Below are 27,159 nucleotides of genomic sequence, written 5' to 3'. Positions count from 1 at the left end.
AAAAACGCAGCTAAAATTACTACATGTTGCATTTCTGCAACACAACGCATGCATACAAAAGACGCATGCGGTGGCAAAACGCATGCAAAAAACCGCATGCGTTTTTTACCGCAAAAACGCAAAAAAAAAAAAACGCAAATGTGAAACCAGCCTTTACAAGTCATTCTCTAAAGACGGATATATCAATGGTGCAACTTGTCAGGAAATAGAAGTTCTGATTACTTCAATTACACATACAGCATTCTCAGCTGCAGTTTCCCCTGCCTGCCAGCACGAGGCTGGAATTCTAAGCCACTCTTTTTCCTTCACCCCTGCTATACAGTCATAATGTGAGACGAGCCTGCCAGTTTCACTGAAGAATTTATATGGCCCTGTGCCACAAAAGCCGTCTCTCCCTAAATCCCTCATTCCCCCTTCCCGCCTAATACCAGCCAAAACTGGTACAGCCTGTTCCAGAAGGCATGGGACTCTATTGTTCTTTTAAAGTTATGTATATTGGCACCGATCAGGGCTAAAGATAAAAGGATTACATATTCCAGATTTCCACCGAGAGATCTATAACTCACTGAAATCGCTAGGAGCTAAACCCAACGAGTTGCAAGGAGCGGATTTATCCATAAGCGGGTCATGTATCTATGCCGTGTTTATACTTAAAAGAACCCCCCTGACATGGTGAACATCCTGATAATGGTGTTGTTCTAATCCAGCGAGTTAGATATAGAAATAGTTTGTCATAACTCTAAGAAAGGGGAGGATTCAGCTTCTGAGTGAGGTCACCACAGGGGGAGTGTCTTGGTTTTGGTCACAGAGATAACTGAGTGAGCCCTCAGTCTTCAGGAGTCTTTGTCCTAGGTCTAGCTGCAAGACGGGTGTGATGCACCTAGATGTGTGCCCCTCCTCCACAGCACATGGTCAGCCATGAGATGAGATGATATGAATGAAATCTAAGTGTTTTTTCAACTTTAATCCCATTTCATTTGTAATTCTACTGTAGATACGACTTGTCTACTTTTAAAATATCTTTATACTTCTGTAAACACTGCCTACCTTTTCGGAGTAAAATATATAAAATTACTAGCTTTGTCTCTCCCTGCTGTATAACTAACTGTCATGTCCTCTGAAGTGAATTACACTACTAATGTGGGTTGGATTTGGACCCATTATAAATTAAGAAATCGGAGCTGGTGGCAGCAGATTTGTCCTGCGCATTTGGGAGGCTTTGTAGAGTTGATAGTTATTGTACCCTCCTGTGTGGGAGTAGTTATATCGCCCTCACTGCAGTGTGCCCATTAGCCAGTACAAAGCAAGGCAGCCTTTCTGGTGACTAATTATCCTAGGTGCAGTACCCGGTCTGACCTGAGGATAAGGAAGGCGCCAGAGAGCTGCAAGTTCCAAACCGAGACTGGGAAGTGGGATATAGATAAATCCCCTTCAGAAAAGTACTAGGCAACCAAACAACCCCGGTTCATGACAAAATGGTGTGAGTGGTGGGGATGATAAGGGTATACTCCCCGTGAACCGTGACGCAACTTGTGCAGCCACACAGGGGCCCAAGGGGTAAGAGGGGGCCTTACTGCCTCCTAAACAGGTGTGAGTGTGCATTATGATGGACCATTGGACTGCAAAGGGCCCATATACTGATTTTGCACAGGGGCCCTTCCCTGACTGTGCTCACTGGTGCAAAGACCCACTGGTAACCTTGCAGCAAGGGTGAAGGGGTCACTGAAATCTCTCTACAGTCATAATAAGGAATAATAAGGGAGGTGTATGAATATAATGCTAATAATAATGGGAAGGTTCATGGCTGGAGTAATATTGAGAGTGTATGTGATGATTGTAGTAAGAGGAGTAAATCATTTCACTGGAAGTCCAGCATCATTGTATGAGCCTAGTAATAGTAATGGAGATGTAGGATGATGATGATGATGACAGGGAGAACTGACTGCACTGATGTTCTCCTGGGCTGGAGCTGACAATTATTAAGGCGGCCTTTACCTGGGTGTGGACCTGTACCCAATGAACATGGGGAGGCGTGTATCCACCTCTGTACATAACACCAGCGCCCATCATTCCTCTGCATTTTGGGCTAGGCACGAGGACTGGAGTTTGGTAAGTTTTTGAACATGTGGTGTTTGTGGTGCAAAGTGGGCAATTTGAACTGGTTATACTGGGAGCGTCCTGTGATGGAGTATGAATCTCTGTGATTGTAGTGAGATCATAGTGACGGCTTATTAGGCAGCACACGTTCTCGCAGAGGTGACTTGGCTCGTGAGCAGCAGGGTGCGGCCACTACATTCCTCTGCATCTGTCTGTGCAGGTTTTTACATTCTGGTTTCTGAATTCCATGAGTAATTCGATGTGTCCAAGAACAGGATGATGTGGTGGATGGCCGTGCCCTACGGACCCTCACTAATATTCCGGACCCTCACATGAGGAGCCAGCCACCACACAAGCTGCAGATAAGATCATTGTAGTTAGGGCTGTTCTGCAGACTTAGCCACAATCCATGTGTCACCGGCCCATGATCTACAGAATGAGCCACAATCCATGTGTCACCGGCCCATGATCTACAGAATTAGCCGCAATCCATGTGTCACCGGCCCATGATCTACAGAATTAGCCACAATCCATATGTTACCGGCCCATGATCTACAGAATTAGCCACAATCCATGTGTCACCGGCCCATGATCTACAGAATTAGCCACAATCCATGTGTCACCGGCCCATGATCTACAGAATTAGCCACAATCCATGTGTCACCGGCCCATGATCTACAGAATTAGCCGCAATCCATGTGTCACCGGCCCATGATCTACAGAATTAGCCACAATCCATGTGTCACCGGCCCATGATCTACAGAATTAGCCACAATCCATGTGTCACCGGCCCATGATCTACAGAATTAGCCACAATCCATGTGTCACCGGCCCATGATCTACAGAATTAGCCACAATCCATGTGTCAGCGGCCCATGATCTACAGAATGAGCCACAATCCATATGTCACCGGCCCATGATCTACAGAATTAGCCACAATCCATGTGTCACCGGCCCATGATCTACAGAATTAGCCACAATCCATATGTCACCGGCCCATGGTCTACAGAATTAGCCGCAATCCATGTGTCAGCGGCCCATGATCTACAGAATTAGCCACAATCCATATGTCACCGGCCCATGATCTACAGAATGAGCCACAATCCATGTGTTACTGGCCCATGATCTACAGAATTAGCCACAATCCATATGTCACTGGCCCATAGTCTACAGAATTAGCCACAATCCATATGTCACCGGCCCATGGTCTACAGAATTAGCCGCAATCCATGTGTCAGCGGCCCATGATCTACAGAATTAGCCACAATCCATATGTCACCGGCCCATGATCTACAGAATGAGCCACAATCCATGTGTTACTGGCCCATGATCTACAGAATTAGCCACAATCCATATGTCACCGGCCCATGATCTACAGAATTAGCCACAATCCATATGTCACTGGCCCATAGTCTACAGAATTAGCCACAATCCATGTGTCACCGGCCCATGATCTACAGAATTAGCCACAATCCATGTGTCACCGGCCCATTGTCTACAGAATTAGCCACAATCCATATGTTACCAGCCCATGATCTACAGAATTAGCCACAATCCATGTGTCACCGGCCCATGATCTACAGAATTAGCCACAATCCATGTGTCACCGGCCCATGGTCTACAGAATTAGCCACAATCCATGTGTTACCGGCCTATAAGCTCATTCACATAAACACTTATATTGTACAGGACTGCTGGACAAAATAAAATTTCACTTTATGCTAAAGAATTATAAAAGCATGATAAAGAGGCCAGAAAATCACAGAGGAAGGAGTCTTCAGAAGGGACACAATGCATAGAAGCAGCTGGGAGATCTATTGTATCCCTCCATCAGGAATATATGTGCCGGAAACTGAAAAAGATGTCAGAGAGAATATGTAGAAAAGTGCGATTAGTGACGTGGAAAGTCTGGTGCGGAGTGGACAGCGGATTCACACAAAATGCCTCATCAAATGGTAGAAAAGCTGCAGATTGTAACTGATCAGCACTGATCCATAGTGAGGGTCTAGCGGGTCCGGGCAGGAGGGTGAGAGCGTGGAGACTGCGAGGAGCCCACACAAGTGCCGCTGTATAATAGTCATATCACCAAAAGAGCAAAAATAGTGTCCAAGGGTGAATAAGAAGAGCCACGCCTAGAGCTAGTGCTACCAGTGTGCACGCTGCCTGAAGCCACGTGCCCTGCTGCCCTCCCCATAGTGCCCCGCTGCCCTCCTGTATTGCCCTGCTGCCCTCCCCATAGTGCCCTACTGCCCTCCTGTATTGCCCTGCTGCCCTCCCCATAGTGCCCTGCTACCCTCCTGTAGTGCCCTGCTGCCCTCCTGTAGTGCCCTGTTACCCTCCCCATAGTGCCCTGCTGCCCTCCCCATAGTGCCCTGTTACCCTCCCCATAGTGCCCTGCTGCCCTCCCGTAGTGCCGTTACCCTCTAGTAGTGCCCTGCTGCCCTCCCGTAATGCCGTTACCCTCTAGTAGTGCCCTGCTGCCCTCCCGTAGTGCCGTTACCCTCTAGTAGTGCCCTGCTGCCCTCCCGTAGTGCCGTTACCCTCTAGTAGTGCCCTGCTGCCCTCCCGTAGTGCCCTGCTGCCCTCCTGTAGTGCCCTGCTGCCCTCCCCATAGTGCCCTGCTGCCCTCCCCATAGTGCCCTGCTGCCCTCCCCATAGTGCCCTGCTGCCCTCCCGTACTGCCCTGCTGCCCTCCTGTAGTGCCCTGCTGCCCTCCCGTACTGCACTGCTGCCCTCCCCATAGTGCCCTGCTGCCCTCCCCATAGTGCCCTGCTGCCCTCCCCATAGTGCCCTGCTGCCCTGCCGTAGTGCCGTTACCCTCTAGTAGTGCCCTGCTGCCCTGCCGTAGTGCCGTTACCCTCTAGTAGTGCCCTGCTGCCCTCTAGTAGTGCCCTGCTGCCCTCCCGTAGTGCCCTGCTGCTCTCCCATAGTTCCCTGCTGCCCTCCCGTAGTGCCGTTACCCTCTAGTAGTGCCCTGCTACCCTCTAGTAGTGCCCTGCTGCCCTCCCGTAGTGCCCTGCTGCCCTCCCCATAGTGCCCTGCTGCCCTCCCCATAGTGCCCTGCTGCCCTCCCCATAGTGCCCTGCTGCCCTCCCCATAGTGCCCTGCTGCCCTCCCCATAGTGCCCTGCTGCCCTCCCCATAGTGCCCTGCTACCCTCCCCATAGTGCCCTGCTACCCTCCCCATAGTGCCCTGCTACCCTCCCCATAGTGTCCTGCTGCCCTCCCCATAGTGCCCTGCTGCCCTCCCCATAGTGCCCTGCTACCCTCCCCATAGTGCCCTGCTGCCCTCCAGTAGTGCCCTGTTACCCTCCCGTAGTGCCTTGTTACCATCCAATAGTGCCCTGTTACCCTCCAGTAGTGCCCTGCTACCCTCTAGTAGTGCCCTTTTACCTTCTAGTAGTACCCTGCTACCCTCCCGCAGTGCCCTGCTGCCCTCCAGTAGTGCCCTGTTACCCTCCCGTAGTGCCTTGTTATCCTCTAATAGTGCCCTGTTACCCTCCAGTAACATAGTAACATAGTTAGTAAGGCCGAAAAAAGACATTTGTCCATCCAGTTCAGCCTATATTCCATCATAATAAATACCCAGATCTACGTCCTTCTACAGAACCTAATAATTGTATGATACAATATTGTTCTGCTCCAGGAAGACATCCAGGCCTCTCTTGAACCCCTCGACTGAGCAGTAATGCCCTGCTATCCTCCCATAGTGCTCTGCCATTCTCCCATAGTGCCCTGCTACCCTCCAGTAGTATCCTGCTATCCTCCCATAGTGCCCTGCTACCCTCCCGTAGTGCCCTGTTGCCCTCCAGTAGTGCATTGCTACTCTCCCGTAGTGCCCTGTTACCCTCCCGTAATGCCCCGCTATCCTGCCTGTAGTGCCCCACGAACCTCAAATAGTGCCCGGCTTACCTCCCGTAGTGCCCCGCTATCCTCCCATAGTGCCCTGCAAATCTCCTGTAGTGTCCCGCTACCCTCCCCGTAGAGCCCTTCTAATCTCCCAGTGTCCTGCTACCACCCCGTAGTGCCCGAAAAATCTCCCTTAGTGCCGCGCTACCCTCCTGTAGTGCCCCGCTACCCTCCTGTAATGCCCCGCTACCCTCCTGTAGTGCCCCGCTACCCTCCTGTAGTGCCCCGCTACCCTCCTGTAGTGCCCCGCTACCCTCCTGTAGTGCCCCGCTACCCTCCTGTAGTGCCCCGCTACCCTCCTGTAGTGCCCCGCTATCCTCCGGTAGTGCCCCTCTATCCTCCTGTAGTGCCCCTCTATCCTCCTGTAATGCCCCGCTATCCTCCTGTAGTGCCCCGCTACCCTCCTGTAGTGCCCCGCTACCCTCCTGTAGTGCCCCGCTATCCTCCGGTAGTGCCCCTCTATCCTCCTGTAGTGCCCCTCTATCCTCCTGTAGTGCCCCGCTACCCTCCTGTAGTGCCCCGCTACCCTCCTGTAGTGCCCCGCTATCCTCCTGTAGTGCCCCGCTACCCTCCTGTAGTGCCCCGCTACCCTCCTGTAGTGCCCCGCTACCCTCCTGTAGTGCCCCGCTACCCTCCTGTAGTGCCCCGCTACCCTCCTGTAGTGCCCCGCTATCCTCCGGTAGTGCCCCTCTATCTTCCTGTAGTGCCCCGCTACCCTCCTGTAATGCCCCGCTACCCTCCTGTAGTGCCCCGCTACCCTCCTGTAGTGCCCCGCTACCCTCCTGTAGTGCCCCGCTATCCTCCTGTAGTGCCCCGCTACCCTCCTGTAGTGCCCCGCTACCCTCCTATAGTGCCCCGCTACCCTCCTGTAGTGCCCCGCTACCCTCCTGTAGTGCCCCGCTACCCTCCTGTAGTGCCCCGCTATCCTCCGGTAGTGCCCCTCTATCTTCCTGTAGTGCCCCTCTATCCTCCTGTAGTGCCCCGCTACCCTCCTGTAATGCCCCGCTACCCTCCTGTAGTGCCCCGCTACCCTCCTGTAGTGCCCCGCTACCCTCCTGTAATGCCCCGCTACCCTCCTGTAGTGCCCCGCTACCCTCCTGTAGTGCCCCGCTACCCTCCTGTAGTGCCCCGCTATCCTCCGGTAGTGCCCCTCTATCCTCCTGTAGTGCCCCTCTATCCTCCTGTAATGCCCCGCTATCCTCCTGTAGCTGTAACCTGGAACACATATTCTACATTTCTAAATGCTTAATATGAAATTGAAATGAAGACGCCCGGCCACAGTAGCGTGGGGCAGAGGGGCCGTCGCCCCGGCCACAGTGTCATGAAGGGGCTCACCCACTCCCATGGCGGCTTCTGTTATCAGGCAGCACTGAGGGAGAGCACGGCACACTGCCTGCCCCCTATGTTCCTGAGACGCTGCACACCGGCTGGCACAGAGTCCTCAGTGCAGTGTATATACTGTGTAGCCGGCAGTCAGCTCGTCTCCTGTGTGCCCTCATTCATGCACGCTGGAGCCTGGAGCTCCCCTGCGTCCTAGTGCTCTCTCTTGATTTACCTCAGACACTGCCTGGCCATGTCTGACCTCATCTCTTGCTCTTCGCCTGCAGCACTTGGATCAGAAATTGCAGGTGCCCTCCATGAACTAGCTGCAGGGCCTGCAAACTCCATCTGAGGGGGCCAGAATGTATTAGGCCAATTAAATTTTTGGCAGCAGCTGCCAAGGCAAACAGGATCATGGGGTGCATTAAAAGAGGTCTGGATACACATGATGAGAGCATTATACTGCCTCTGTACAAATCCCTAGTTAGACCGCACATGGAGTACTGTGTCCAGTTTTGGGCACCGGTGCTCAGGAAGGATATAATGGAACTAGAGAGAGTACAAAGGAGGGCAACAAAATTAATAAAGGGGATAGGAGAACTACAATACCCAGATAGATTAGCGAAATTAGGATTATTTAGTCTAGAAAAAAGACGACTGAGGGGCGATCTAATAACCATGTATAAGTATATAAGGGGACAATACAAATATCTCGCTGAGGATCTGTTTATACCAAGGAAGGTGACGGGCACAAGGGGGCATTCTTTGCGTCTGGAGGAGAGAAGGTTTTTCCACCAACATAGAAGAGGATTCTTTACTGTTAGGGCAGTGAGAATCTGGAATTGCTTGCCTGAGGAGGTGGTGATGGCGAACTCAGTCGAGGGGTTCAAGAGAGGCCTGGATGTCTTCCTGGAGCAGAACAATATTGTATCATACAATTATTAGGTTCTGTAGAAGGACGTAGATCTGGGGATTTATTATGATGGAATATAGGCTGAACTGGATGGACAAATGTCTTTTTTCGGCCTTACTATGTTACTATGTTACTATGTTACTATGTTACTATGTAAATTCAGGTAAAGGTCACTGTGGGTGAATGTGAGAACATGGTGGCAGGGTGGGGACTGAAGGGGTGGTGGAGGGAGTACAGGGCGGGGGTCCTTATTATACTAATTACTAGATGGTGGCCTGATTCTAACGCATTGGGAATTCTAGAGTATGCATGTCCACGTAGTATATTGCACAGTCCACATAGTATATTGCCCATCCACGTAGTATATTGCCCAGTCACGTAGTATATTGCCCAGCCACGTAGTATATTGCCCAGCAACGTAGTATATTGCCCAGCCACATAGTATATTGCCCATCCACGTAGTATATTGCCCAGTCACGTAGTATATTGCCCAGCCACGTAGTATATTGCCCAGCCACGTAGTATATTGCCCAGCCACGTAGTATATTGCCCAGTCACGTAGTATATTGCCCAGTCACGTAGTATATTGCCCATCCACGTAGTATATTGCCCAGTCACATAGTATATTGCCCATCCACGTAGTATATTGCCCAGCCACATAGTATATTGCCCAGCCACGTAGTATATTGCCCATCCACGTAGTATATTGCCCAGTCACATAGTATATTGCCCATCCACGTAGTATATTGCCCAGTCACGTAGTATATTGCCCAGCCACGTAGTATATTGCCCAGCCACATAGTATATTGCCCAGCCACGTAGTATATTGCCCAGTCACGTAGTATATTGCCCAGCCACGTAGTATATTGCCCAGTCACGTAGTATATTGCCCAGTCACGTAGTATATTGCCCAGCCACGTAGTATATTGCCCAGTCACGTAGTATATTGCCCAGTCACGTAGTATATTGCCCAGCCACGTAGTATATAGCAGAGCCACGTAGTATATTGCCCAGCCACGTAGTATATTGCCCAGTCACGTAGTATATTGCCCAGTCACGTAGTATATTGCCCAGCCACGTAGTATATAGCAGAGCCACGTAGTATATTGCCCAGTCACGTAGTATACAGCACAGAGCCACGTAGTATATTGCCCAGTCACGTAGTATATAGCACAGCGACATAGTATACAGCACAGAGCCATGTAGTATATTGCCCAGCCACTTAGTATATTGCACAGCCACACAGTATATTGCCCAGCCACGTAGTATATTGCCCAGCCACGTAGTATACAGCACAGAGCCACGTAGCATATTACCCAGTCACGTAGTATATAGCACAGCCCACGCAGTATATAACACAGCCCACATAGTATATAACACTGCCTATGTAGTATACAGCACAGAGCCACGCGGTATATAACACAGCCCACGTAGTATACAGCAGTGTGGGCACCATATCCCTGTTAAAAAAAATAATTAAAATAAAAAATAGGTATATACTCACCCGCTGGCGGGATCCAGCGGAGCTCCGGCGATAGGCGCGCGGCTGCCGCCACCTTCCGTTCCCAGGATGCTTTGCGAAATTACCCATATGACTTAGCGGTCTCGTGAGACCGCTAGGTCTTCTGGGTAATTTCGCAATGCATCGCTGGGAAAGGAAGATGGCGGCAGGCGCGAGCGGCTCAGCGGACAACGGAGGGTGAGTATAGCAGGTTTTTTTTTTTTTTATTATTTTTAATATTATATTTTTTTACTATTGATGCCACATAGGCAGCATCAATAGTAAAAGGTTGGGGACACACAGGGTTAATAGCGGCGGTAACGGAGTGCGTTACCCCCGCGGCATAACGCGGTCCGTTACCGCCGGCATTAACCCTGTGTGATTGGTGACCGGAGGGGAGTATGCGGGCGCCGGGCACTGACTGCGGGTAGTAAGGAGCGGCCATTTTCTTCCAGACTGTGCCCGTCACTTATTGGTCGTGGCTGTTTTGCAGTGACCAATCAGCGACTTGGATTTCCAGGACAGACAGAGGCCGCGACCAATGAATATCCGTGACAGACAGACAGACAGACGGAAGTGACCCTTAGACAATTATATAGTAGATTACAGTGTCTAGTGCCCTGTTTGGGGGGCTGATGGGGAGATTGGGGTCTTATTATTCTTATTATAAGCCCAGCCTGTTAGTATAACAAGCCTCCATACAGAACGACATGAGCTGTGTTATATAATACTGTTATGGTAAGTGACTTATTGTTGTTATAAATAAAGTTATTGAAGTTCTCCTGACCGGTGATACATGGTCCGTACAGCGTCCGTCAGCACCGGCTGTACTGTACCAGGGGGACATGTTTGCCTCTGTGAGGGTAGGTGCACACGGTCAGTAAACGCTGCGGGTTGGACACTGTGTACTTGTGCCTTTAATTGGAAAACATACTAATAGCTGCTGCCCAGTGAGCGGCGCAGTGCACCAGTCCTACAGACAGGTCCCAGTAACACTGACTTTGGGGAGCCCACATTTTCAAATGCATTTCAATATTACACTTCCTTCATTCACAAATTTACCTATGCTTCTACAGTTAGGGCCAGAAATATTTGGACAGTGACACAAGTTTTGTTATTTTAGCTGTTTACAAAAACATGTTCAGAAATACAATTATATACAGTTAGGTCCATATATATTTGGACAGAGACAACATTTTTCTAATTTTGGTTATAGAAATTACCACAACGAATTTTAAACAAAACAATTCAGATGCAGTTGAAGTTCAGACTTTCAGCTTTCATTTGAGGGTATCCACATTAAAATTGGATGAAGGGTTTAGGAGTTTCAGCTCCTTAACATGTGCCACCCTGTTTTTAAAGGGACCAAAAGTAATTGGACAATTGACTCCAAGGCTATTTCATGGACAGGTGTGGGCAATCTCTTCTTTGTCATTCTCAATTAAGCACATAAAAGGCCTGGAGTTGATTTGAGGTGCGGTGCTGCATTTGGAAGGTTTTGCTGTGAAGTAAACATGCGGTAAAGCAGCTCTCCATACAGGTGAAACAAGCCATCCTTAAGCTGCGAAAACAGAGAAAAACCCATCCGAGAAATTGCTAGAATATTAGGAGTGGCAAAATCTACAGTTTGGTTCATCCTGAGAAAGAAAGAAAGCACTGGTGAACTCATCAATGCAAAAAGACCTGGGCGGAAGACAACAGTGGTGGATGATCGCAGAATAATCTCCATGGTGAAGAGAAACCCCTTCACAACAGCCGACCAAGTGACCAACACTCTCCAGGAGGTCGGCGGATCAATATCCAAATCTACCATAAAGAGAAGACTGCATGAAAGTAACTACAGAGGGTTCACTGCACGGTGCAGCCACTCATAAGCATCAAGAAGAAAAAGGCTAAAAACATCTAAAAAAGCCGCACAGTTCTAGAAGAACATTCTATGGAGAGATGGAACCAAGATCAACCTCTACCAGAATGATGGAAAGAGAACAGTATGGTGAAGGCGTGGTACAGCTCATGATCCAAAGCATACCACATCATCTGTAACACCCGGCGGAGGCAGTGTGATGGCGCGGGCATGCATTAACCCGGCGGAGGCAGTGTGATGGCGCGGGCATGCATAAACCCGGCGGAGGCAGTGTGATGGCGCGGGCATGCATAAACCCGGCGGAGGCAGTGTGATGGCGCGGGCATGCATGGCTGCCAGTGGCACTGGGTCACTAATAATAATAATAATAATAATAATTTTATTTATATAGCGCCAACATATTCCGCAGCGCTTTACAAATTATAGAGGGGACTTGTACAGACAATAGACATTACAGCATAACAGAAATACAGTTCAAAACAGATACCAGGAGGAGTGAGGGCCCTGCTGCTCGCAAGCTACAAACTATGGGGAAAAGGGGAGACACGAGAGGTGGATGGTAACAATTGCTTTAGTTATTCGGACCAGCAAGTGTTTATTGATGATGTGACACAGGACAGAAGCAGCCGAATGAATTCTGAGGTCTTCAGAGACATACTGTGTGCTCAGATCCAGCCAAATGCAGCCAAACTGATTGGTCGTCGTTTCATACTACAGATGGACAATGACCCAAAACATAAAGCCAAAGCAACCCAGGAGTTTATTAAAGCAAAGAAGTGGAATATTCTTGAATGGCCAAGTCAGTCACCTGATCTCAACCCGATTGAGCAGCATTTCACTTGTTAAAGACTAAACTTCAGACAGAAAGGCCACAAACAAACAACAACTGAAAACCACCGCAGTGAAGGCCGAGAATCAAAAAGGAGGAAACACAGCGTCTGGTGATGTCCATGAGTTCAAGACTTCAGGCAGTCATTGCCAACAAAGGATTTTCAACCAAGTACTAAAAATGAACATTTTATTTAAAATTATTTAATCTGTCCAATTACTTTTGGGCCCTTTAAAAACAGGGTGGCATATGTTAAGGAGCTGAAACTCCTAATCCCTTCATCCAATTTTAATGTGGATACCCTCAAATGAAAGCTGAAAGTCTGAACTTCAACTGCATCTGAATTGTTTTGTTTAAAATTCATTGTGGTAATGTCTATAACCAAAATTAGAAAAATGTTGTCTCTGTCCAAATATATATGGACCTAACTGTATATAATATGGGCTGAAAGTGCACACTCCCAGCTGCAATATGATAGTTTCCACATCCAAATCGGAGAAAGGGTTTAGGAATCATAGCTCTGTAATGCATAGCGTCCTCTTTTTCAAGGGACCAAAAGTAATTGGACAATGGACTCTAAGGGCTGCAATTAACTCTGAAGGCGTCTCCCTCGTTATCCTGTAATCAATGAAGTAGTTAAAAGGTCAGGGGTGGATTCCAGGTGTGTGGTTTTGCATTTGGAAGCTGTTGCTGTGAGCAGACAACATGCGGTCAAAGGAACTCTCAATTGAGGTGAAGCAGAACATCCTGAGGCTGAAAAAAAAGAAAAAATCCATCAGAGAGATAGCAGACATGCTTGGAGTAGCAAAATCAACAGTTGGGTACATTCTGAGAAAAAAGGAATTGACTGGTGAGCTTGGGAACTCAAAAAGGCCTGGGCGTCCACGGATGACAACAGTGGTGGATGATCGCCGCATACTTAATTTGGTGAAGAAGAACCCGTTCACAACATCAACTGAAGTCCAGAACACTCTCAGTGAAGTAGGTGTATCTGTCTCTAAGTCAACAGTAAAGAGAAGACTCCATGACAGTAAATACAAAGGGTTCACATCTAGATGCAAACCATTCATCAATACCAAAAATAGACAGAAAAACACCTCAAGAAGCCAGCTCAGTTCTGGAAAAGTATTCTATGGACAGATGAGACAAAGATCAACCTGTACCAGAATGATGGGGAGAAGAAAGGGAACGGCACATGATCCAAGGCACACCACATCCTCTGTAAAACATGGTGGAGGCAACGTGATGGCATGGGCATGCATGGCTTTCAATGGCACTGGGTCACTTGTGTTTATTGATGACATAAGAGCAGACAAGAGTAGCCGGATGAATTCTGAAGTGGACCGGGATATACTTTCAGCCCAGATTCAGCCAAATGCTGCAAAGTTGATTGGACGGCGCTTCATAGTACAGATGGACAATGACCCCAAGCATACAGCCAAAGCTACCCAGGAGTTCATGAGTGCCAAAAAGTGGAACATTCTGCAATGGCCAAGTCAATCTCCAGATCTAAACCCAATTGAGCATGCATTTCACTTGCTCAAATCCAGACTTAAGACGGAAAGACCCACAAACAAGCAAGACCTGAAGGCTGCGGCTGTAAAGGCCTGGCAAAGCATTAAGAAGGAGGAAACCCAGCGTTTGGTGATGTCCATGGGTTCCAGACTTAAGGCAGTGATTGCCTCCAAAGGATTTGCAACAAAATATTGAAAATAAAAATATTTTGTTTGGGTTATGTTTATTTGTCCAATTACTTTTGACCTCCTAAAATGTGGAGTGTTTGTAAAGAAATGTGTACAATTCCTACATTTTCTATCAGATATTTTTGTTCAACCCTTCAAATTAAACGTTACAATCTGCACTTGAATTCTGTTGTAGAGGTTTCATTTCAAATCCAATGTGGTGGCATGCAGAGCCCAACTCGCGAAAATTGTGTCACTGTCCAAATATTTCTGGCCCTAACTGTATATAATAGTAAACTGGGTAGTTTGGTTAATGAGTGAGATGCTGTTTTTTCTGTACACAGTAAATCAAGTGAATTCTGCCAAGTACTGCCCATAGAGTGGGTTTGGGGGCCTATATCTACACAGAGGCCCACCGGGGGATTCCCCGGTTCCCCTATGGGCCAGTCCGAGCCTGACTGTACTGTAATCTCCTATCTAGCACCATATGGTGGTAATAACAGTGTTTTTTATAGAGATTTATTTTCACTAATACCATGGTCTTCAGCAGAGGATCCTCTATGCTGACAATTAGTTGTAATCAGGGTTACCTGGCTAGGGGCCCCCCTGAGCTGACCCCCTAGCTACGCCTCTGCCCGGCCTGCAGCCTTCCTCAGAAAGACACTTTTGAGCGTGTTCCCATGTAATATTTTATTCCAGAAAATCCTACCTTGGTGGTTCTTGTCCTTAAATCCATTAGGGCAGAATCAGCACAGCTTTTACCCATGAGCCTCTGCATGAATCTGGTGCCCGCCCGGTAGGCCCGCCATTAAGTCTAGCGCGCACCTTGCCCGTCGTAATGAGCCGACACCATAGTGTTGCATAAAGCTGTGTGATGGCCTTTGGGATGCAGCCTGGGGCTAATTTCCCACAGTCATGATACGCATGTATTGCTGCTACAAATGTCAGTACAATTGTGGGGTAATACAGCAAACTAAACTTGCATTGCTTTGAGTATTTGCTGATCTTGCAGTGACTCTCTGCCTATGAAACTGGGAAACTCAATATTCACCAAAGTATTTTTGACAGATTTTTGGTGTAAACACTTTGAAAAGTCAGAAAACTTTGGCACAACTCTTAGTTGTGCAAATGTGACTGATATTTGGCGTCTTCAGTGGATATAGCTTAAGCAGAATGCCAGTCTCAGTGAATATAGCATGGGCAGGACGCCAGTCTCAGTGAATATAGCAGGGGCAGGATGTCAGTCTCAGTGAATATAGCATGGGCAGGACACCAGTCTCAGTGGATATAGCGTGGGCAGGACGTCAGTCTCAGTGAATATAGCATGGGCAGGACGTCATTCTCAGTGAATATAGCATGGGCAGGACGCCAGTCTCAGTAAACATAGCATGGGCAGGACGCCAGTCTCAGTAAACATAGCGTGGGCAGGACGTCAGTCTCAGTGAATATAGCATGGGCAGGACGTCAGTCTCAGTGAATATAGCATGGGCAGGACGCCAGTCTCAGTGGATATAGCATGGGCAGGACATCATTCTCAGTGAATATAGCATGGGCAGGATGCCAGTCTTAGTAAACATAGCGTGGGCAGGACGTCAGTCTCAGTGAATATAGCATGGGCAGGACGTCAGTCTCAGTGAATATAGCATGGGCAGGACGCCAGTCTCAGTGGATATAGCATGGGCAAGACATCATTCTCAGTGAATATAGCATGGGCAGGACGTCAGTCTCAGTGGATATAGCATGGGCAGGACGCCAGTCTCAGTGGATATAGCATGGGCAGGACATCATTCTCAGTGAATATAGCATGGGCAGGACGCCAGTCTCAGTAAACATAGCGTGGGCAGGACGTCAGTCTCAGTGAATATAGCATGGGCAGGACGTCAGTCTCAGTGAATATAGCATGGGCAGGACGCCAGTCTCAGTGGATATAGCATGGGTAGGACATCATTCTCAGTGAATATAGCATGGGCAGGACGCCAGTCTCAGTAAACATAGCGTGGGCAGGACGTCAGTCTCAGTGAATATAGCAGGGGCAGGACGTCAGTCTCAGTGAATATAGCATGGGCAGGACGTCAGTCTCAGTGAATATAGCAGGGGCAGGATGTCAGTCTCAGTGAATATAGCATGGGCAGGACATCAGTCTCAGTGAATATAGCAGGGGCAGGACGTCAGTCTCAGTGAATATAGCAGGGGCAGGATGTCAGTCTCAGTGAATATAGCATGGGCAGGACGTCAGTCTCAGTGAATATAGCATGGGCAGGACGTCAGTCTCAGTGAATATAGCAGGGGCAGGATGTCAGTCTCAGTAAACATAGCGTGGGCAGGACGTCAGTCTCAGTGAATATAGCAGGGGCAGGACGTCAGTCTCAGTGAATATAGCATGGGCAGGACGTCAGTCTCAGTGAATATAGCAGGGGCAGGATGTCAGTCTCAGTGAATATAGCATGGGCAGGACGTCAGTCTCAGTGAATATAGCAGGGGCAGGACGTCAGTCTCAGTGGATATAGCGTGGGCAGGACGTCAGTCTCAGTGAATATAGCATGGGCAGGATGTCAGTCTCCGTGGATATAGCATGGGCAGGACATTGTTGTGAATTCCGTTCTGGAGCTCCCTCCTGTGGTTGCTAATGGTATTTTTGTGAGTTCTGCCCTTGGGCTCCCTCTGGTGGTTTTGAGTGGAACTGCTGCTCCTTTAGGTAGCTGTAGCAGCTGCCTACACTAATCACCTTGCCTGGGTTTGTTATTTAAACCTGCTCTGGGCTTTAGTCCATGCCTGCTGTCAATGTTCTTGGTTGGATTTGGTTCTCTCCTTGGAATTTTCATATGGCCAGTCCTTGTCTGCAAAAGATAAGTTTTTGCTTGTTTTTGTTTGTCCATTTGTTTGGACTCTATTGCTTTGCAAATATGTCTCTTTTTGTCCAGCTTGTCACTATGTCTTAGTCAGGCTAGCTGGAAGCTCTGGGAAAGCAGATTTGCCCCTCCACACCGTGAGTCGGTGTGGAGTTCATTTTTGTAATCTCTGCGTGGATTTTGTAGTTTTTATACTGACCGCACAGTATCCTTTTCTCTCTGTCTATCTAGTTTAGTATTGGCCTCCTTTGCTGAATTCTGATTTCATTTCTATGTACGTCATTTCCCTCTCCATTCACAGTCAATATTTGTGGGGGGCTATCTTTCCTTTTGGGGGTTTTCTCTGAGGCAAGATAGCTTTCTATTTCCTTCTTTAGGGGTAGTTATTTCTTAGGCTGTGAAGAGGTGTCTAGGGAGAGTCAGGAACATCCCACGGCTATTTCTAGTGTTGTTGTTAGGATTAGGGACTGCGGTCAGTAGAGATACCACCTTCTCATAGCTCGCTCCATGTTGCGTTTTAGCCACCAGGTCATATCAGTGTGGCCTCTTAACCACCAGGTCATAACAGACATCATTCTCAGTGAATATAGCATGGGCAGGACGCCAGTCTCAGTAAACATAGCATGGGCAGGACGTCAGTCTCAGTGAATATATCATGGGCAGGACACCAGTCTCAGTGGATATAGCATGGGCAAGACGTCAGTCTCAGAGGATATAGCATGGGCAGGATGCCAGTCTCAGTGGACATTGCATGGGCAGAACATCAGTCTCAGTGAATATAGCATGGGCAGGATGTCAGTCTCAGTGAATATAGCAGGGGCAGGATGCCAGTCTCAGTGAATTTAGCATGGGCAGGACACCAGTCTCAGTGAATATAGCATGGGCAAGACGTCAGTCTCAGTGAATATAGCATGGACAGGACACCAGCCTCAGTGAATATAGCATGGGCAAGACGTCAGTCTCAGAGGATATAGCATGGGCAGGATGCCAGTCTCAGTGGACATTGCATGGGCAGGACGCCAGTCTCAGTGAATATAGCATGGGCAGGACATCATTCTCAGCAAATACATCATGGGCGGGATGCCAGTCTCAGTGGACATAGCATGTGCAGGACGTCAGTCTCAGTGAATATAGCAGGGGCAGGATGTCAGTCTCCATGGATATAGCATAGGCAGCAGGCCATTCTCAGTGGATATAGCATGAGCAGGATGGCAGCCTCAGTAGATATAGCTTGGGAAGGATGCCAGTCTCAGTGGATATAGCAAGGGCAGGACATCATTCTCAGTGAATAAGCAAAGAATGTGCATGACGCGGGGCGTGTCCTAGCTGGCCATGTGAGTGGAAGCAGGGAAGAGTGCTCCTGCTGCCATAAGGACAAAAATCCTGCTTTAACCCCGATTTTCGGGTAAACTCACCTAAATCCGGCTGGCTGAAGGTCCGGAGAGTGCAGCGGTGCGGAGCGGCGGGTCCGGAGTCGGCAGCGATGACCAGGAGGCGGCAGAAAGACGCTGGCACCAGCAATGCAGGAGCCGGCCAAGATGGCTCCGATGCTAGGGAGGACGCCGAGAAGGAGAACGCCGCATGTCAGCGGTGCATGGAGGTGGCCGCAAAGCTGCAGCAGTATGCCAGAGTGGAGGCTGCTGAGGAGGCAGAACCAGGATCTGGAGCTGGAGCTGACCAGGAGGAGGAGGAAGCAAGCACAGCCGAGCAGCATGAGGTACAGAGGGGGAAGGAGAGAGGCAGCATGGCTGGGGCTAGTGGGGGACCTGAAGCCATATCACAGGGAGAGGAGCCGACTCTTACAGATGTTATCACACTGAACTCTTCATGTCAGCAATCCCTGAACTCCTTGGCCCAGCAGATGCAGGAAGTTAAAGGGGACAAGGCACAGATTAATGCGGCTCTGCAGAAAATGGACAAACGTATAGGAGTGGTGGAGGAGAGGGTGAGCACGGCAGAAGATCACATAGTTAAGCTACAAAAAGCTGAAAAGAAGTTCGCCCAAGCAATAGCCGAGCTCGCTGCCAAAAATGAGGATCTGGAAAATAGATCCAGAAGAAATAATATACGTATAGTGGGGCTGCCTGAAAAGACTGAGGGGAGAAATCCCACTGAGTTTGTGGAGAACTGGCTGCTGGAGAAGATTGGGAACTCAGTGTTGACAAAAGTCTTTGCTGTTGAACGTGCTCATAGGGTCCCGCCGCAGCCCCCTGCCCCAGGAGCGAATCCCCGTACCATGCTTGCTAAAATACTCAATTACAGGGACAGAGACATTATCCTCAGAAAGGCTAGAGAGATGGAGGATCTGACGGCTGGAGGTCAGAAAATCGCCATTTATCCGGATTATTCCGCTGCGGTTCAGAAACAGCGGATGAAGTTTACTGGAGTCAAGCGGCGACTGAGGGAGCTAGGAGTGCAGTACTCAGTGATGTTTCCCGCCAAGCTGAGACTGGTGGCTTTTAATAAGACACATTTCTTCCTGACACCGGAGGACGCTACCCAGTGGCTTTATACTCATGAGAAAAAACTTAAGGGAATGGGCGACTGACATTTCGGCGAGATCCAGTTGGGATTTGTTTTCTCTGTCGATGGAGGAGAGTTCTGCGCTCGTTAGCAATGGTTAAAGAGGTGAGCAACTGTTGGGGGTTTTGCTGGGCCATATTGAAGGAATGGCCGGAGGGGACAGTACCAACTACTAAGTACGGGGGAGGAGGGTTATGCTGGGTACTGTGAACTGGTTTGGTACTTTTCTTATATGTTATATAAGTGCAATGTTAAGTTATAATAAAGTGGAAAGTTGGGGGGGAAATTATGTTTGATATGACCAGTGGGGTACCGCAGGGGTCAGTATTGGGACCTGTTCTCTTCAACATATTCATTAATGATCTGGTAGAAGGTTTACACAGTAAAATATCGATATTTGCAGATGATACAAAACTATGTAAAGCAGTTAATACAAGAGAAGATAGTATTCTGCTACAGATGGATCTGGATAAGTTGGAAACTTGGGCTGAAAGGTGGCAGATGAGGTTTAACAATGATAAATGTAAGGTTATACACATGGGAAGAGGGAATCAATATCACCATTACACACTGAACGGGAAACCACTGGGTAAATCTGACAGGGAGAAGGACTTGGGGATCCTAGTTAATGATAAACTTACCTGGAGCAGCCAGTGCCAGGCAGCAGCTGCCAAGGCAAAGCGGATCATGGGGTGCATTAAAAGAGGTCTGGATACACATGATGAGAGCATTATACTGCCTCTGTATAAATCCCTAGTTAGACCGCACATGGAGTACTGTGTCCAGTTTTGGGCACCGGTGCTCAGGAAGGATATAATGGAACTAGAGAGAGTACAAAGGAGGGCAACAAAATTAATAAAGGGGATGGGAGAACTACAATACCCAGATAGATTAGCGAAATTAGGATTATTTAGTCTAGAAAAAAGACGACTGAGGGGCGATCTAATAACCATGTATAAGTATATAAGGGGACAATACAAATATCTCGCTGAGGATCTGTTTATACCAAGGAAGGTGACGGGCACAAGGGGGCATTCTTTGCGTCTGGAGGAGAGAAGGTTTTTCCACCAACATAGAAGAGGATTCTTTACTGTTAGGGCAGTGAGAATCTGGAATTGCTTGCCTGAGGAGGTGGTGATGGCGAACTCAGTCGAGGGGTTCAAGAGAGGCCTGGATGTCTTCCTGGAGCAGAACAATATTGTATCATACAATTATTAGGTTCTGTAGAAGGACGTAGATCTGGGTATTTATTATGATGGAATATAGGCTGAACTGGATGGACAAATGTCTTTTTTCGGCCTTACTAACTATGTTACTATGTTACTATATGGCAGCGGGACGCGAATGGAGAGGGTTAAGTAAGGGAGAGTGTTCGCAGTGGAGCCCCACTCTTGATGAGAGGAAGAATGCGTTATATTGGGGGGGTTAGGGGGGTAAGTTGGGAGGGGGCAGGGGGGGTGGGAGGGTTGGGGCAGCTCATACTTGGGAAATTGGATACTTTAAGAAATGATGAGCCACATGATGGGAGATTGTATTAAAATATTGAGTTGGAATGTGAGAGGTCTGGCGGATAAAACACGGCGGGCGGCAAGTCTGCAGTATGTCCGAGAACAGAAGGTCTCAATGATATGCCTGCTGGAGACACATTTAGTGCGGGAGAGGGTGAACGTATTGAATAGGCGCTGGATACAGAGGGCGTATCATTCTACTTTCTCGACGTATTCTAGGGGTGTGTCTGTGTTATAACCTGCGGGGGTGCAGTATGAGGAGGTAATGGTAAAAGAGGATGTCGATGGTCAGTATGTGGTGGTGAAATGTAAAATGAATGGAGTATTGATGTGTATAGCGGCAATGTATATTCCGCCCCCATACTCAAGCAAGAAGATAAGAGAGGTGCTGGAGAGGGTAGAGCGCTGGGGACCGTTACCATTACTAATTATCGGCGACCTTAATAATATATGTGATGACTTTTGGGATAAGAACAAAAACCCCCAGAATAGGACGGCGGGACATATCACTACGTTTGGGACTTATGTCGGGGAAGTGGGCATGGTTGATTTATGGAGAGTTAGGCATATCGGGGAAAGGGCGTATTCATGCTACTCACCAGCTCATGGTACGCTGTCTAGGATTGATCTGGCACTGGGTAACCGATTACTAGATACGATGGTAAGGGACGTGAGATATTTACCTAGGGCTCTCTCAGACCATAGTCCAGTTGAAGTGGAATTTCGATCAGTGGGGACACGGAACGGGAGCAGAAGAGAGTGGAAAATTCACCCTAATTGGCTACACAGTATAGACTTGGAGAAGATTAAGAAGGAATTGGTGGAATTTTTTGAGATAAATGAGGGTAGCGTAGATGTGCTTACTGTGTGGGAAACCATGAAAGCGTACTTGAGAGGGCTGTTGTTTAGGGATATTAGCAGGTGTAAGCGGAAATCGAGAGAGGCAGAGAGGCTGGCGATAGATGGGCTGAGGGTGGCTGAAGATGAGATGGTAATAATGGGTACTTTGGAGGCTGGGAGGAGGTTAAAGGCAGCTCAAAGCCAGCTAGAGGCGGTCTTGCTGAGTAAGGCTGAAAGGAAGAGGGAATTCATGAATTTGGCCTATTATCAGGAGGGTGAATCTGTGGGTCATTTGCTGTCGCTGGTGGCATCTGCCCAGAGAAATACTTCCTTTGTTCACTCTTTGGTGACTGGGAGTGGTGTTGCTGTTTCTGAGACTTCAGAGATTTTGGAGACTTTTGCGGATTTTTACGCAGACTTATACTCCTCTCGGGTAGATGGGTCAATGGAGGACACGGTGGCGTTCCTTGAGGAGTTGGAGCTCCCGAGGCTGAGTGACAGGGATAGGGAGGATCTGGAGGCTCCCATTACGGAGGAGGAACTGGGACGGGCATTGCAGTCGATGGCTAATGGGAAGGCGCCTGGCGTAGACGGATTTCCTGCCGAAATTTATAAAAGCTTTGGGGAAGTGTTGATCCCTAAATTGAAGGCGGTCTTGGAAGAGGCTACGAATGGTGGAAGGCTACCGGCATCTATGCGGGAGGCCACAATAGTGGTGATTCCAAAGGAGGGTAAAGACCCGACACAGCCGGACTCATATCGGCCAATTTCTTTGCTTACTATCGACGTTAAACTCCTGGCTAAGGTGTTGGCGATGAGGTTGACAAGTGTTATTTCTGGCCTGATACACTCAGACCAGTCTGGCTTTATGCCTGATCGGTCAACTGCGATTAATCTACGAAGGCTGTATATGAACTTGCAACTCAAAGCCGATAACTGTGGCCAGAGAGTTATTGCATCTTTAGACGCTCACAAGGCGTTCGATAGTGTGGAGTGGGGGTATCTCTGGCAGGTGTTGTGAAGAATGGGGTTTGGACCGCAGTTCATATCATGGATTCAATTAATGTACTCAATGCCGATGGCCAGGGTTAGGGTAAACGGGGAGTTGTCACGGACCATACAATTGGCTAGAGGGACGAGACAGGGGTGTCCGCTTTCCCCCCTTTTGTTTGCTCTGGCGGTGGAACCACTGGCCGCTACGCTTTGACAGTCTGATGAGATGACGGGGTTTAAATATGGGGTGATTGAAGAAAGGGTGGCGTTGTATGCGGATGATATTTTGTTGTTTCTGGCTGACCCGGTTGCACCCTTGGAGGGAGCCATTGGGATTATTGAACGATTCGGATCAGTGTCGGGACTTAGGATAAATTGGAGTAAGTCTATCTTGTTTAAGGTGGACGATGTGGATGGGGAGCCATTGGAGGACGGGCGACTGGAGGTGACGAGTAAATTTAAGTACCTGGGAATATGGGTATCTATGCCGGTCACTGACTATATACATGAGAATCTGACTCCAATCTTGGGTGCCCTCAAGGCAAAAGCGGATGCATGGCTTAAGCTACATTTGTCTGTGGTAGGCAGGGTGAATCTTATCAAAATGATTCTGATGCCGAAAATACTGTATATTCTTCACAATGCGCCGGTTTGGATACCACGTGGGAAATTTAGACAGATCAACTCTCTGTTTAGGAATCTGATTTGGGGGAGGCAGCATCCGCGTATCAAACTGGAGACACTTCAGCGACCCAAGGATGATGGGGGTCTGGCATTGCCTAACCCTGAGTTGTACTTTCTTGCAGCCCAGAGTCAGCATTTAAGGGGCTGGGCGCATGAGGGGTCATCTGGGGCGGTACAGCGGTTGATGGAGGTGGTGACAAAAAGAAGGCCAGTGGTGCAATGTTTGGAGGATGGATCCTTGGAGAGTTTGGGGAAGCTATATCCGACTTTGCTGTTGATACGCAAGCTGTGGAGTAGATTGAGGCACATACGTGGGATCACGGACTTGACTAGATACTCGCCGCTATGGCATAATAACAATGTGAAAGAATTTGAGGCATTGGGGGTACTGGTACCCACGAGTACTAAGAAAACTCCCACGAGTACTAAGAGAACTAAGTAATGTAATAGATAAACCATTATTTCTTATTTTTAGTGACTCTATAGCGACAGGGTCTGTTCCGCAGGACTGGCGCATAGCAAATGTGGTGCCAATATTCAAAAAGGGCTCTAAAAGTGAACCTGGAAATTATAGGCCAGTAAGTCTAACCTCTATTGTTGGTAAAATATTTGAAGGGTTTCTGAGGGATGTTATTCTGGATTATCTCAATGAGAATAACTGTGTAACTCCATATCAGCATGGGTTTATGAGAAATCGCTCCTGTCAAACCAATCTAATCAGTTTTTATGAAGAGGTAAGCTATGGACTGGACCACGGTGAGTCATTGGACGTGGTATATCTCGATTTTTCCAAAGCGTTTGATACCGTGCCGCACAAGAGGTTGGTACACAAAATGAGAATGCTTGGTCTGGGGGAAAATGTGTGTAAATGGGTTAGTAACTGGCTTAGTGATAGAAAGCAGAGGGTGGTTATAAATGGTATAGTCTCTAACTGGGTCGCTGTGACCAGTGGGGTACCGCAGGGGTCAGTATTGGGACCTGTTCTCTTCAACATATTCATTAATGATCTGGTAGAAGGTTTACACAGTAAAATATCGATATTTGCAGATGATACAAAACTATGTAAAGCAGTTAATACAAGAGAAGATAGTATTCTGCTACAGATGGATCTGGATAAGTTGGAAACTTGGGCTGAAAGGTGGCAGATGAGGTTTAACAATGATAAATGTAAGGTTATACACATGGGAAGAGGGAATCAATATCACCATTACACACTGAACGGGAAACCACTGGGTAAATCTGACAGGGAGAAGGACTTGGGGATCCTAGTTAATGATAAACTTACCTGGAGCAGCCAGTGCCAGGCAGCAGCTGCCAAGGCAAACAGGATCATGGGGTGCATTAAAAGAGGTCTGGATACACATGATGAGAGCATTATACTGCCTCTGTACAAATCCCTAGTTAGACCGCACATGGAGTACTGTGTCCAGTTTTGGGCACCGGTGCTCAGGAAGGATATAATGGAACTAGAGAGAGTACAAAGGAGGGCAACAAAATTAATAAAGGGGATGGGAGAACTACAATACCCAGATAGATTAGCGAAATTAGGATTATTTAGTCTAGACAAAAGACGACTGAGGGGCGATCTAATAACCATGTATAAGTATCTAAGGGGACAATACAAATATCTCGCTGAGGATTTGTTTATACCAAGGAAGGTGACGGGCACAAGGGGGCATTCTTTGCGTCTGGAGGAGAGAAGGTTTTCCACCAACATAGAAGAGGATTCTTTACTGTTAGGGCAGTGAGAATCTGGAATTGCTTGCCTGAGGAGGTGGTGATGGCGAACTCAGTCGAGGGGTTCAAGAGAGGCCTGGATGTCTTCCTGGAGCAGAACAATATTGTATCATACAATTATTAGGTTCTGTAGAAGGACGTAGATCTGGGGATTTATTATGATGGAATATAGGCTGAACTGGATGGACAAATGTCTTTTTTCGGCCTTACTAACTATGTTACTATGTTACTATGTTACTATGATAGAGTGGTTGGGCAAAGGGATTCAGTATGTGTATCAAATAATTGAACAAGGTGAACTGAAATCATTTTCCCAATTGCAGGCGGAATTTGGTCTTGGGACTGCAGGGGAGTATCAGTATCTGCGGATGAGGCATGCCTTTGGAGCTCAGAGTAGGAACGGAGGTATTAGGATTCAGAGGGATATAGTAGTGGAGTATGTGTGTAATGACGGGACGACTGGAGGAGTCATATCCACTCTGTACAGGGATCTGTTGCACACTTTTCTATTGGGGTTTCCAATAATGGCAAGAGCTAAATGGGAAAGGGATTTGGGCCCAATAGATAACGAGACTTGGGAGTCGGTGTTGGAATGGATCCCAAGACTGTCGCTGAGTGAACCGTATAGACTGTCACAGCTCTATGTGATACACAGAGTTTATAGGTCTCCGATGGTGTTATATAAGGCAGGATTGCGTAATGACTCTGAATGTCCGAGGTGTAAGTCTACGGATGCAGACATTTTCCATATGATGTGGACATGTCCGAGACTGGCTGCCTTCTGGGTGGTAGTTTTGAGTCGTATGGAAGGTGCGTATGGATGCACGGTGCCAAGGGATCCAGTTGTCTGTTTGTTGGGATGCGTGGATGAGATTGGAGTGGATAAACACCTAAAGATAGCTATAGCCAGATTGTTGTATATGGCTAGGAAGGTGATAGCTAGAAACTGGATTAGGGAAGAGCCGCCGTCAAGAGGAGAGTTCCTCCAGTACGTAAAACAGGGCCTGACACTAGAAAAAGGGATTTATAAGAAGAAAGGGAAAACTGAAACGTTCAATAAAATGTGGTCTCCATGGATTGCTATGGGATAGTAATGTGAAGTGTGGCTTATACGAATGGTTGAGGGATTAGATACTCTATTGTTTTAATGATGGTAGTAATTAACAAGATGAGCTGCTTTGTGGGGTGGGGGTGGGGGGCTTTGGGATCGAAGGGGGCTGTTTGAAGGGGGAGGGGGAGGAAATACTCTATATTGAAAATGTAAATGTAACATGTTAATTGCCTTGTTATTCGTAATAAAAATTTATTTGAATAAAAAAGAATGTGCATGACGCAAGTCTCAGTGGATATAGCATTGGCAGGGCACCAATTTCAGTGAATATAGCATTGGCAGGGCACCAGTTTCAGTGGATATAGCATAGGCAGGATGCCAGTCTCAGTGAATATAGCATGGGCAGGATGCCAGTCTCAGTGGACATTGCATGGGCAGAACGTCAGTCTCAGTAAATATAGCATGGGCAGGACATCATTCTCAGTGAATACAGCATGGTCAGGATGCCAGTCTCAGTGGATATAGCATGGGCAGGACGTCAGTCTCAGTGAATATAGCAGGGGCAGGATGCCAGTCTCAGTGGATATAGCATGGGCAGGATGTCAGTCTCGGTGGATATAGCATGGGCAGGACGTCAGTCTCAGTGAATACAGCATGGGTAGCATGCCAGTCTCAGTGAATTTAGCATGGGCAGGACGTCAGTCTCACTGAATGTAGCATGGGAAGGCCGTCAGTCTCAGTAGATATAGCATGGGCAGGATGCCATTCTCAGTGAACATAGCATGGGCAGGGCATCAGACTCAGTGAATATAGCATGGGCAGGATGTCAATCTCAGTGGATATAGCATGAGCAGGATGGC

At 48.0% G+C, this 27,159-nt stretch overlaps 1 protein-coding gene across 1 annotated transcript in view; it reads left to right on the top strand.

The window, feature by feature from the left end:
• The first annotated feature begins 1,955 nt into the window (after positions 1-1,955).
• The window catches only part of LOC138638950 (thymosin beta-15A homolog), a 44,213-nt gene continuing 19,009 nt past the window's right edge, over positions 1,956-27,159 (top strand). Inside the window, exon 1 of the mRNA XM_069728711.1 lies at positions 1,956-2,109. The gene's annotated coding sequence lies outside the window, so the exon portion shown is untranslated. The remainder of the gene's footprint in view (positions 2,110-27,159) is intronic.

The sequence above is a fragment of the Ranitomeya imitator genome, chromosome 5 (assembly GCF_032444005.1).
Source record: "Ranitomeya imitator isolate aRanImi1 chromosome 5, aRanImi1.pri, whole genome shotgun sequence".
Classification (NCBI taxonomy): domain Eukaryota; kingdom Metazoa; phylum Chordata; class Amphibia; order Anura; family Dendrobatidae; genus Ranitomeya; species Ranitomeya imitator.
Note: the sequence above shows the minus strand (reverse complement) of the source record. Positions and strands in the feature narration are given on the sequence as shown.